The 12,742-nt window shown below is 26.1% G+C and overlaps 1 pseudogene; it reads right to left on the bottom strand.

Moving 5' to 3' along the window:
• LOC136988920 (hexosaminidase D pseudogene) overlaps positions 1 to 8,756 on the bottom strand; it is a 43,875-nt pseudogene extending 35,119 nt beyond the window's left edge.
• Positions 8,757 to 12,742: the final 3,986 nt, after the last annotated feature.

Genomic DNA, 12,742 nt, shown 5'->3' with positions numbered 1-12,742 from the left:
ATGTATAACGTCCACTATATAACACCCTCCTATATAGAGCCACCCAATGCTCGTGAACGGATCTTCCTCATAACTATTAAATAGTAGTATCCTTCGTTAAGAATTACGAAATGTAGGATCTTGCATTGCAAAGGATATTGTTACCACTAAATAATGTGACTTTCAAACTCCCAAACCTCAAATTCGTGTGTAAATTTCATTGCTTTAAAAATTCTTATTGTACGAGACATTCGAAATTGGCACTCGATTTAATGTCAATGTCAGAGGTGAACAAATGGTAGAGCTACAACGAGTTTAATTTACGTTAATTTAAATATTTAAAAGAAACTTCTGGGACATAACATTTTCGCTATTAAAACTCAGAATATAATAAATATATTCAGGTAAAATACATACAGTAGTTATCACATAAATTCATGTGATATTTTTTTGACAAATATCACATGAAATTTTTTTGAACTTCAAAACAAATAATCGTTAAAGTAGCCTCGGTGAAGTTAAAATATAATTTTCTGCAATTATTATTTATTTTGAAGGAAACTTTTCAATGTGCCAATTTATCCTAATAACACACATATCTACAATCATGAATCAAATTAACATCGACTTACTTTTCACACAGTAAAGCAGTCGAAGATTGAAAATGTACAGCCTATCGCATAAATTTAATATAGTTTATATGTTCCCGGGTCACGTCGACAGAGTTATCTTTTAAACTGACGATCCATGTGTTCCCTTTCGCCGAGATGATGTTACAGAACAGATTGCGTTACAAAATAATCTTTCGTGGGTCAGTGCTGAAATCTTTATCAATTCTTTAAAAAGCGGACAGAAAAATTCGAATTAAAAAATTTTGAAGATAGTTTTTATAATGTGTTTACTGTTTGAATCATAATTGACGTTCGCTGCAGCTGTGACCAACACGATCTTCGAATTTGACACGACAGATTTTCGACTATGAGGATATTTAAGTCGGCTGTGCACGGATGACTCTCCTCTTAATGAGACCTCAAAATAGAATTTAATGTAGTGTTTTCTTTAACTACTTCATCCATATATCTCGAAAAATAAAACTGATCGAACAAGAAAAAATCCACGCATTTCATTTCATATGTTGACTTCTTATTTTAACTCGATTAATTTCATTTCCGTATACTTTAATATAATAAAATCAATAACACGTACTGTACATTAATCTAATATAATTCACAATTTAGATAAGATCTAATTACTCAAGTTATAGCGGCTTAATGATGAGCACATTACAAGCGAATAAATATTAGACAGATTTGGAACATTGCTTAAAAGCTTAATAAACAAACATCTGAATAAATTCTTTATTAATAAACAGCAAAAATAGTAACATATATATTTAAAAATAAAAAATAAAAACGTTTTTCTTGCTTATACATTCAAATTATGTAAAAAACATTAGAGGTTTTAGTTGAAAGAAGCGGACACAAAATGAAGCAGATACTAAACTCAGTCACGAAACACGATTCTTAATGCACGATAAACATTCAAAGTCGACTTTATTTTTTGCTTACACATTATGTAAACTCTAGCACCTGTAATAAAGATGTACTGTAATGTTTATTATTTTTTAATCTTCCTGGCTAGTGATATTCTTATTTTTCCTATTCAACATTTTAGGAGCAAAGTTCAAGTGATCGTGTCGAATTTGTTGTAAGTAACAGCTGTTGTTATTGATTGAAAACTTCCTTCTTTAAACGAAATGCTATCGAACAGTAGATTATATCAAGACTTCTATCGACAAATCGCCTCATTGTGCATTCCATCTATGGTTAACTGACTGAGAATATTCCATTTAGAATTTGCTGTAAACATCTTATATCAATTGATTTAGAGATTCGTTTTCTTCATCAAAGTCAAGTGAAATATTCAGAATATCAACATTATAAAAGCTATTCATTACTCGATGTACAAAAGATACTTAGAAAGCAAATATTGATAAATTAGAAATGGCATTTACTTCATTCTGTAGAGGTATGTATAAACACACAAGCTAGTAAAGATGAAAATAAATTTAATTATTTTGGATTAAAATTTTTTTCTCTTTCTCTCTATTAGAGAAAATTTCTCAGATATCGATTTCTTAACAAATTATTATGGTAAAATTAATTTAGAAGGAATTTTTTTTATTTTAAAAAACAAGAAACATTTTTTCTTTATTATTCAAAGGTTACGTAATTTTTTTACAATTACGGAAAATATCCCTAAATACGCTAATGAGTATTTTAAAACCGCATTAGTTTTTAAGAGTTTCAGTCTGGCTAATTACACCAAAAGCTTTTGATGGTGAAAATAGAATAATTTTCATCTGTACTGCAAAAGTACCAATGTAAGCAATGAAAAACTAAGTATCGAACTTTGAGTTTTCGTTCCCTTCAGGCAGTATTAATACCATTGAAAAAGATTTTTTAAAAGAACTTCAGTTAGAAAGAAGTCAAACATTTCTTAATACATCAAATTTAGTTTTAGAATCTAATGAAATCTCAACTTTTAAACAAAATTTTTCATTAAAAATGTAGGCTAATTTTCAATAATTAACTCGTCACGTCTCCATTTAACTTCTGAACAAATAAAAATATTACAAATATGACCTGTCTACCATTTATAAAAGAAGTAAAATAGGTCAAAAACAAATAAATGCTCCACCCTTATTGTAGAATGTAGTCGATCCCTTTTCCTTGCTGAGAGGATGTTCAGCAAACAAAAGTGCGCAACACCCAACAAGTTTCCAGCCTAGAATACTATAGAAAACAGAAAAACAAAGATGAATTTTAATACTGACTTCTTGATGCATTCAAACAAGCAAAACGTTTTATAGCTTACCTCCTACCTAGACTTACTCCACTATATATATATATATGACAGTTATATCTTCAAAGCATTTCTAACACATGGCCGTTATTGACATTCCAGCAATACCAAGAGAGGTGACCTGGGTGAAGTTAATCAATTCACTGCGCATGTTCACTACGATAGTAAGACGGCACCACTACTAAGTAACCTTGCTGTTACGCTTAATCTACTGAAAATTCGGCAAAAATAACATACAGTAATTAAATTTAAGAAAAATAATCAATCTAACCAGTTTTCCATAATAAAAAACTAAGCCTTCAAGAAGAATTTATTTTTATTCAAAGAATACAAATCATAATTAAATGTTTATGCAAAATAAGAGAATTTTCAGCTTCCTATTATAAAAATTCGAGTAAATATTTCTCCTTTTTTTTTTACTAACTTTCAATAATTTTCTTAAGGCATATTTAACATTTTAAATTAAAAAAGTGCTGAAAAAATATTCTAGAAAATGTGCCACTCAGGAAATTTTAATTTATCAACAAAATAAATATGACGGAGATTAATATTATTAGTTGATATATAACCAAAAGGAATAAGATAACATATTCTTTGTGGTTTACATTAGTTTTCTAAGGGAAAATAATATAATTATTATTATTCTATACGCAATATAATGTAAGATTTAAAATGTTAAAAATAAGTAAAGCAAAAAATCACAAAGCGTTAAATTAAAACTTTAAATAATATAATAACATTCATAACGCAAACAGTTTTTACTGTCTTTCTGAGGAAACAATAAATAATTTTAAAAAGCTCTAAAAATCATTAAAATTTTATATATTGTTAAAATATTTATTTATCATCACTACAATATCTACGCTTATTATAATAAAGTTAATTATTTGAAACGAAAATGCTACATTTTATCATTTAAATAATTAAATGATGATGATCATAGCAACACTATAAATTTTGTATGTAACCTCGTGGAGATATATCACTAAAACATATTTGTTTAAATAAATAACAGAAATAAAGTACGGGATACTGAGTCGAAGAGTCGAATAAAATAATTAACAATGGCATAATTTATAATCGATGCAAAGAATTCATTTATCAAAATAAATTTATTTTGAATATTAAACTGAAATTTTTTTATTAGAATATATTTTTTTTATTTGAAATTTATTATTTTATTGATGTTTTAGAATTACGACAAATTATTTTCCGTTAAATTTTATACATCAGACTTATAACACCTTTTAAAACGAAGAGAAATATACTGTAATTTAAAATCAACTATGAAGTAAAAACTTAATATAAGCTTGAATATCTTTAAAATACAATGTTTGTCCGCTCTTTCCCTATTTACATAACGTAAAAAATCTTTCCAATGCACAGATATCTTTCGACGTATCCCATAAAAATTCAGTAGGGCCTATATACATCTTTGCCGTTTTTTCATCTTCAATTATTCACGAAATTTATTTTTGTATTAATAATATTTTGTTGCCTGAAAAATATTCAAAGTATTCAAATTCGTGTATTTGATTTCTACATAAATCCAAGCGAAGTTTTCAAAAATTTTAAGTTTTGTTCTAAGAAAGAATTTAATAAAGGATTATATTTCCCTATTTGAGGAAAAGTATTTTTTCTTACATGTATTTCAATTCTCATTTTAAATTTTATTCGATTTAAAGGCAGAATCATATTATATAAAAAGCTCTATTCGGCTTAAAATTCTATAAAAGTCTTCTGCTACAAAAAATAAAAATGCTATATTTTCCAGAGAATATTCTTTGAGTATATTTACATCATTATACTACATTTTATTCTTTTTAAGTACATATATTCATATTTATACATAACTATCTCAGAAACATTAAAATACATTATTATTTGAAAGAAAAAATAATAATAATTAAATATAAAAACAAGGAAATACTTTTTAAAAATATTTTTATACATTTAGGAATTTTATAATTTATCGTAATCTAATCAACAGAATTACTTAATTATTATTTGATAATTTATATGTATTTTTCCTTCTTCATAAAAATATCAAAAAGAAGAAAAAACACATCAATTATAAAACGATAATCAGGATTTTTCACAAGTTATATAGAAGACTTCCTCGTTATAGATGTATATGACCCGCAATAATATTGGGAAACGTGAATGAGAGGTGCTGTACGAAGCTCTGACTCAAACTACCTACAAATAATTATCATAGTCCAGATCGGATTCGAATCCGAATTTCTTACAGCAAAAGGAGAATCTCTTAACAACAGCAAATTATATAACAATACATATAAAATACAACAACAGACCAAAGCTGCCTTCTTAAGTATGATAAATACATCATTTTGAAAAATACTGTACTATATTTTAAAATATTCCGAAACTAATTATTTGTATTAACAAATATTTTGCTAATATATAATATATTTTATAGTTTTTTTATATTTTTAATTCGTGCAAATTATAATTAATCAATAATTGCAAACCATTTCTTAATAAGTTTTTAATTAATAGATTTTTAATAACTATCATCATCAACTCATAAGTTAAACAATAAACCATACTGATATATATAAGAAATTTAATACATGTAAATTATATGTATCTTCATTGCGTAGTCATTTATATAATCAGAAATAGAGTAAAGATAATATTTAATATTAAGTTTCATTTAAACGCTCATATTCCGAAATTATTATACGAAAAAAAATATTCAAAATAACAGATTAATTATTAATAGAAGAAATTATTTTATTTTGGTTATTTAAATGAAAAGAGGATGAAACAGGCATACATTTTAAAGTGATAGAAACACTCGAGTATTAAAAACAAAGAATATTTCCATTAACTCTTCTGAATAAAATTTTATAAAATTTTCTAAATTAAATATGTATATTAAATGAAATCATTTGCAACATTAAGTCAAACTTTCGCTATGTTATTTTTTCGTGTTAATTTAGAATCATATTTGATTCTATTAACAAATGTCTTTTAATATGAGTACTTTAAAAATTATTAAACTCGGAAAAATTTATTAATTTAAAATGAAGAATTTTTTAAATAAATAAATGTAATACTTATTTAAAATTCATATTTTTCTTTGAGATCAATCTAACAGCAATGCACAGCACATCTGTTATTATTCTACACATCGCATCTGTGTCACATAACTTACATGTATATATAAATTAAAAATAAATAAATGCATTAATTTTTGAAATCTCATAATGTTCCTAAATTCAACTGGCATCGCTTAAATAATTATACGAATCTGTGCAATACTGAACTTCATTACAGGTTGATACTTTCCTCCATTTACATGAATTATCAAAATTATTGCCGCGATTCAAAATATAAATGCAAGATATCAAAAATTATCAAAATCATTAGAAAGTGAATTCTTTTAACCTTATAAAGACATAAAATTGATATATTTTTGATAAAAATCAGAAATTAATGCATTTTTTTTATAAATCTAAAATCTTATTTTTTATTAATTTAATGTCTACTCAACTATAAAAAAATATAATTGAATAGTTTTTTAAATTTTCTGATAAAACAGGAAATAAAAAGAATTGATCTCTTTTATTTTCTGTTAAAGCAGATCAAATTTTCTTTTAATTTTATACTAGACCGATTTATAAAATGAGGAAAAAAACTTCAAAACTGAAAGTAACTATCCTAATTAAGTTATTGCGGGTGTGAAAATAGTTACTTTTTAGTGTTACGTGATCGTATTTATCAATATCAGAAGTAGAATACTTCAGTGTTAGACAGCGTAACATAAAACCCACGACCTCTAAAGCCAGTATACTATTCAATCCATCTTCTTGTATTACGTATAGCTGATGGTTCTACAGTGAATACAAGTCCGGGTAGAAACACAAACCTATTATTCCGAACTTTGATCCCTCGAGATACGAGAACGTATATCTTTTATTTGCAAAGAGTCGAGTGAAGAAAACAATTTCATATATAAGTTATGTACGTATAAATAGAAATTCGGGCAACGTTTTTTTATCTGTAAAATACATTTTCTATTTTATATCAACAAATTGTCGTTTTCTAAATCTATTCGTTATTACAACAAAATTTCGAAACAACGATGAAGAGCGATAAAATATCCAAAATAACCACGGATTCTATATTGAATACAATATTATCAGCGATTAAAAAGATAAATAAATAAATTTAACTCTTATATTTTCTTCATTTTTATTGAAATTTTACATTAATAAATTGAAACATAATACAAGTGCATCCATAAATAACATTAAATAAAAAAGAGAAGATATTAAATTTTATAAGGTTGAATTATTAGATAAAATTCAAATGGTACATTTTAATATTGTAAAATTTCTTTAAAGTGAATCAGTGCGACGAAGGGGAAGAGAAGAAAAAAGAAATGTAACTATCAATTTCAGAATACAAATGCTAACAAAATAAAAACAACACACATCAAGTTACTCTCTGAAGGAAAAGCAAAAAAGACAAAAATCTTCCAAGGTGAAAGTTTGAGGATGAACTTCCAGAATATGAGCTTTAGAAAAATATCGTAAATCTTAAGAATATAGGATATTTATAAATTACAAGAATTTATCTCTTTTACTTCAATTGAGAAAAGGATTTTCTTGCACAGCTAGCATGAGTCGTTCTCAAGGGGAGAGATATAATAACGCAAGCGCAGTCGATATAACCAAGCGTCTGCAAAACAAGCCCGAATCCCTAGAGAAGAAGAATGCAACTACTGGATAAACGGAAAGTAAATCTGAAGGAATAAGTTTAAAAATTTCTTATACCTATGTGGCCAAACACTGTTTGCCAATGAGATGAAAGATAGCTTCCAAACTGCTTAATCGATTCTTTATAAGTGTCGAACTGGTTTGAAACGTACTACGAAATAATAACTGTTACCCTAGTTTCTAATTATTTATGCTTTTTTGACCTTTGTCGACAATCTGGATTGTGAAATTCGAAAAACAAAGCAAAAAAAGTTTCGCCAGCTAAAACTGTTCGCGCATATTTACTCGTTACTCGGCAATGAGGATTTAAGTAATAACTTAAATGTTTCGGCTGTGTATTTTAATAAATTTTAATTCTCTGCATTTTAAGTCTCTGCCAATTTGTTTATAAAATATTGAGGTATGTTTAAATTACAATATAAAACACAAAACTCGAGGTAAGCAAATCCTTATGGAACTATACACTTGTAATTTAGAAGAATAAATTATATTACCGCAAATCTAAATTAAGCAAATGGATAGAAATAAGCAAACAGGTTTGGACTGAAATTAACACATTAGTAAATTAGAATTGATTATTAATTTCATATGTTTAAAAAATTAATCGATTACTAGTTTGATATACAAAAATTGTGTATATTACGAGCGATAATTGTTAAAATGCTATAATAAACAATGATGAGACTTCAATCGATATGACTTTAGTAGCTGATCAACTGTATAAAAATATATTGCAATTATTTAATATTGATGGTGCATTTATCATCGCGTAACATCAACACGTTCGGAAAAATAAATCATTGTGAACTTATCCCCTATTTTTTAAAAAATCGGATCTTTAAAAAGAATATAAACAAAATCGCTCGATAAAGGTGAAGTAATCGCGGAATTTTTACTCCAAGTTTCAAAAATTGGTTAGGCTTAACGACTTAAAACGAATTAAGAAACGAAGAGATGTTGACAGTCCTTACCTCATAGTTTGTCTTTTTCACTATAGACTTCGGCACTGTTATGCTTTATATCCTGCTTGATCGTATAGACAATTTGGTCAGCAAAGACCTGAGATGACGAAACAAAACACGATCTGCCACAACTACTCTGACATCTGGGTCGTTATGAACGTCCACAACCTCAAAGACGACCGAGCTGCTCCAAACCGGAAAGCGCCTCTGCCGGACATAACGGAAACTACTATTTACACCACCATCACACTTAATACGTCACATATTTGTATTTAAGAATAAAAAATAAATAATGAAAAATTAAAGCCCGAATATAAAATTTCCAACGTAATCTCTTTTAAATAATTTATAACGTAATTTTTTTAAATCAAATTACAATAATTAAATGAAAAACGGTAATAGGAAAAATATCGATTAAAATATAATTTATTATTGTATTAAAATGTTTTCCTTTTTTAAAAAAAAAATATATTTTTTTAAGATTAAACAAATGTCGTGACTTCATATTTTAGTTACAAATCTTTGACGTTTGTAATCGATATTTTCTATAACTGAATCTAAGGTTATGATAATTGATGAGGCATCGCAGGGATTAAGCCACGGAGAACCACTAAGCAATTTTAAGGCCCCCTAGGACGAACCGAGTTACTTTGTCACAAGAAAAAATTCCTTTAAAAATATAGATTATTCTGGGTCGATTCGATGTAACAGTTTTCTGCAGTAGTATCGATAGGTCATACTTTAAAAAAAAAATGAAAAAATTAATATATATTTGTATACACACACATACAAAGAGAGCGGGAGAAAGGGAAAAAGGCTTTTCTTGTGAATTTATCAAAGAATGTTTCGAGTAAATATCGTGGTTATATAAAGATGGAGTAAAACCTGCCTAGAGCGTAAGTTGTTTAGGATAACTAAATCATGTAATACACATAAATCGTTATACATAATATTAAGCTTATAAATAGTAGTAAATATTTTATATGTTCCAACTATTTCCTGCGTCTAATATCTGTAATAGAACTTTCTAAATGGATTTTCTCTAATAAAATACTTTATAACGTTTAGCCCGGAGAAACGGGGATTCGACAATCAATGGGTCAAAAGAACGGGACATGGTCGAATCATATTTTACACCTAAACGATGATCTTTCTGTTTAAAAGACTTTCTTCGCCCGATACCTGTCCATAAACAGACTTTGATTAATCGCATACCTTCTTCGATTCAGGAAGGTAGCGAACTCGGTTGTTATCCCTAAAAGATCATCCAGAATCGCTTGAAAGCAACTGCTCTTGACATTGATGAGTGTCTTGCCATAAGCGAAATACATTTAACACCTCAGAGAAAGAGATGACATCTATAGGAAATACACAACGCATCTGTTTACGTTTAATCAAGATGTTCATGTTTATTAAATAGAAAGGCAGAAATAATATATTCCATATATTGATTTAAACTTCAAATCGTTTTAAATTATATAATTTTCTTTAATTTCTCTATATATTTTCGATATTATTATTTATTTTTATTTTCTTATAAGATAATTTATCTTCTATATCAATTTTCCAATACATATATATCATGTACAGCGGCGGATTCAGAAGAGCCAAAGAGGAAATAACTTAAAAATTAAAAATATTTGAATAATTAATAAACACCTTTTATTAACATGTGCAAGATGAATGTAATGCGGATAATTTTGAAAAATAAATACTTTTAAAAACGTTTTGAAATTTGAACAAATAAATTTTAAATTTTTTATGTCAGTGGAGAGGGCTTAAGCTCCTGTAGTCCTCCTTGAATCAGCCCTGATTATATAGAAAAAAATGCTTTTTCTGTAATATTAATATTTCTATTTCTTATTTTTTAATTAAAAAAAATATATATATATATATATCTAGACTATGTTCTGTAAATGTTCCTAGCATTTATTATATATTTTTATTATAATAAAATGATAAAATAATATGATGTAATTTATAGAGATATTTATTATTGTTTCTTGCATAGTAATGTAGGAGCTTGTAAGTAGATCTTACATAAAAGTATGCAATATATATGTGTAGAATTTTTTCTTGGTTTATATTAAATTTCTCGAGAAGAACAGAAATACAATAATTTAAAAATTTCCAACATTTGACAGATGATATAAATTTTATATTCTTTTATAAACATTTTTAACTTAAAAACTAATCTGATTAAACTTTTTAAATTATTCTGGGTCTATGTTAAAATTTTAAAAAATGATAATTAAAAAATAAAAAAAATAATCATTGGATATAAAAAATATTATAATAATATTTAAAATTTATTAAAACTTTGCTACTGTAAGATTACGTGTAGGCCTATACCTTAATTAGTAATGCAGAACACAATGCAAATTAATCATCGGAACTCAATAGAGAATTCTTCATTATTTTTTGATTAAAGTAATTTTTAAGCAATTCTATTACCAGTCAACAATTCATTAAATTAAAACTTATTGATAAGGAAAATGCATTTTGTTATTTTAATTAAAATTTTTCATGTTTTTTAATGATAAAGGAAACTTTAAAAAAAAAATTAACAAAATTATACGGTGTAAAATAATCCATATAATTTAATACTTAGTTTAATTTTGTAATATTTATAACTTGAAACTTTTTTTAGGGAATTAATATTTTAATACTGATAATAATATCGAATTTTTGTAAGGAAGGAAATAATTACACTAAATTTACAAGTGACTAAAGAACACGAGATTGTTATAATGTTGAATTTAATTTTGTAGTATTTATAATTTCTTTTAAGTTTTAATTTATTAGATTTAATTTAATAGTAAACCATTAGCAAAACAGGTTGTTTTAATATATTTATTTATTTTACTCTTTCGGTCCTGTGAGCAGTAAGATTTTTTTTAAGCCTAAAATAAGGCAACCAGAGGGTGAGGTACGGGTCTGTCATATTCGAGACTTATGGCCCATGAAAAATTATTGGAGATTCACTTGTCTGGATCCGATCTCAGATCGCCCAGAACGGCCACTCGGCCGGTTAAATGTCTATTTATAAACTCGCCGAATTGATAGTTTTTAATTATTTTCCTCTTCTTTTTAATTTATAATTTTGTAGAAAGTTCTGAACATTCTTGGCACTATTTCCATTTTCTTCTATATTTAAATTCAAAATATAAAACTACTTTTTAAAATTATTTGTTATTTAAATTAAATAAAAATACATATTAAAATTCGTAAATAATTTTTATTCGAGTTTTAAACTGAATAAAAATAAACGTAACGAGAATTTACGTATATTAGACAAAGATTAAAATAGATAACTTAATTTTTGTTCATGTAATTTTAATGTGGTAAACAGTTACATGAAATTGGATTTGGCAGTGGATGTCAATATTGTACATGGAGAAGTAAAAATGCTTTTCACCGTTTATTGATTAAAAAATGAAAAAAAAAGAAAAGGAAATTTAGATAATTTTAGCAAACTTAGAAATGATAGATAAGGTTATCTTGCTAGAAAATGAATAAGAGATGGTAAGTAGAAGTTTCTATTTTACAAAATAGTTTCTGTGATATATTAAAGAAAAAAAGCGGAAAAAATTATAATTTTCGTGAGTGATAGAAAATAACGTATCGCTTTTTTATAAAAAGAAAAAATTCATTATTAAACACGATTAAGATTCGATTCAGTGCCATCATTTCTATTAGTGACTTGCGGAATCAGTAAAATACATTACAATTATACTCATTCGCATTCCGTGAATGCATCGGAATATTCTTGTCATTCTGCTTTTAATAATTAATAATTATAAAATATATATAATTTACTAAATTTAAATTACAGTTTTTAAACTACTTCAAACCGTAACGTGCTCATTAAAAAATATAAAAAATAAAATAAATTTTTCAACATAAAATCGATTAATATTACACTTAGACCTGAAGTGTGTATAGAATAGTAAAGTAGAAAAATTTTATCAAAGTATTTAAATATCATTTTTTGTTCTTTAAACTTTAATCACGATTATTCGAATGCAATATTATGAAAGTAATTTAATATAAACGTTGATATCGGATATTTTAAGTTAAATTTAATTTCCCAAATGTAAAGGTAATACTTATTGCTCGCTTAGTTATATTATTGGTCTTTATTATTAATCTTTAAATTAATAAATATTAAATTATACTAAATAAACT

Source organism: Centruroides vittatus, unplaced genomic scaffold (assembly GCF_030686945.1).
Source record: "Centruroides vittatus isolate TY-2023 unplaced genomic scaffold, ASM3068694v2 scaffold_386, whole genome shotgun sequence".
NCBI lineage: Eukaryota > Metazoa > Arthropoda > Arachnida > Scorpiones > Buthidae > Centruroides > Centruroides vittatus.
This window is presented reverse-complemented; position numbering and strand designations above follow the sequence as displayed.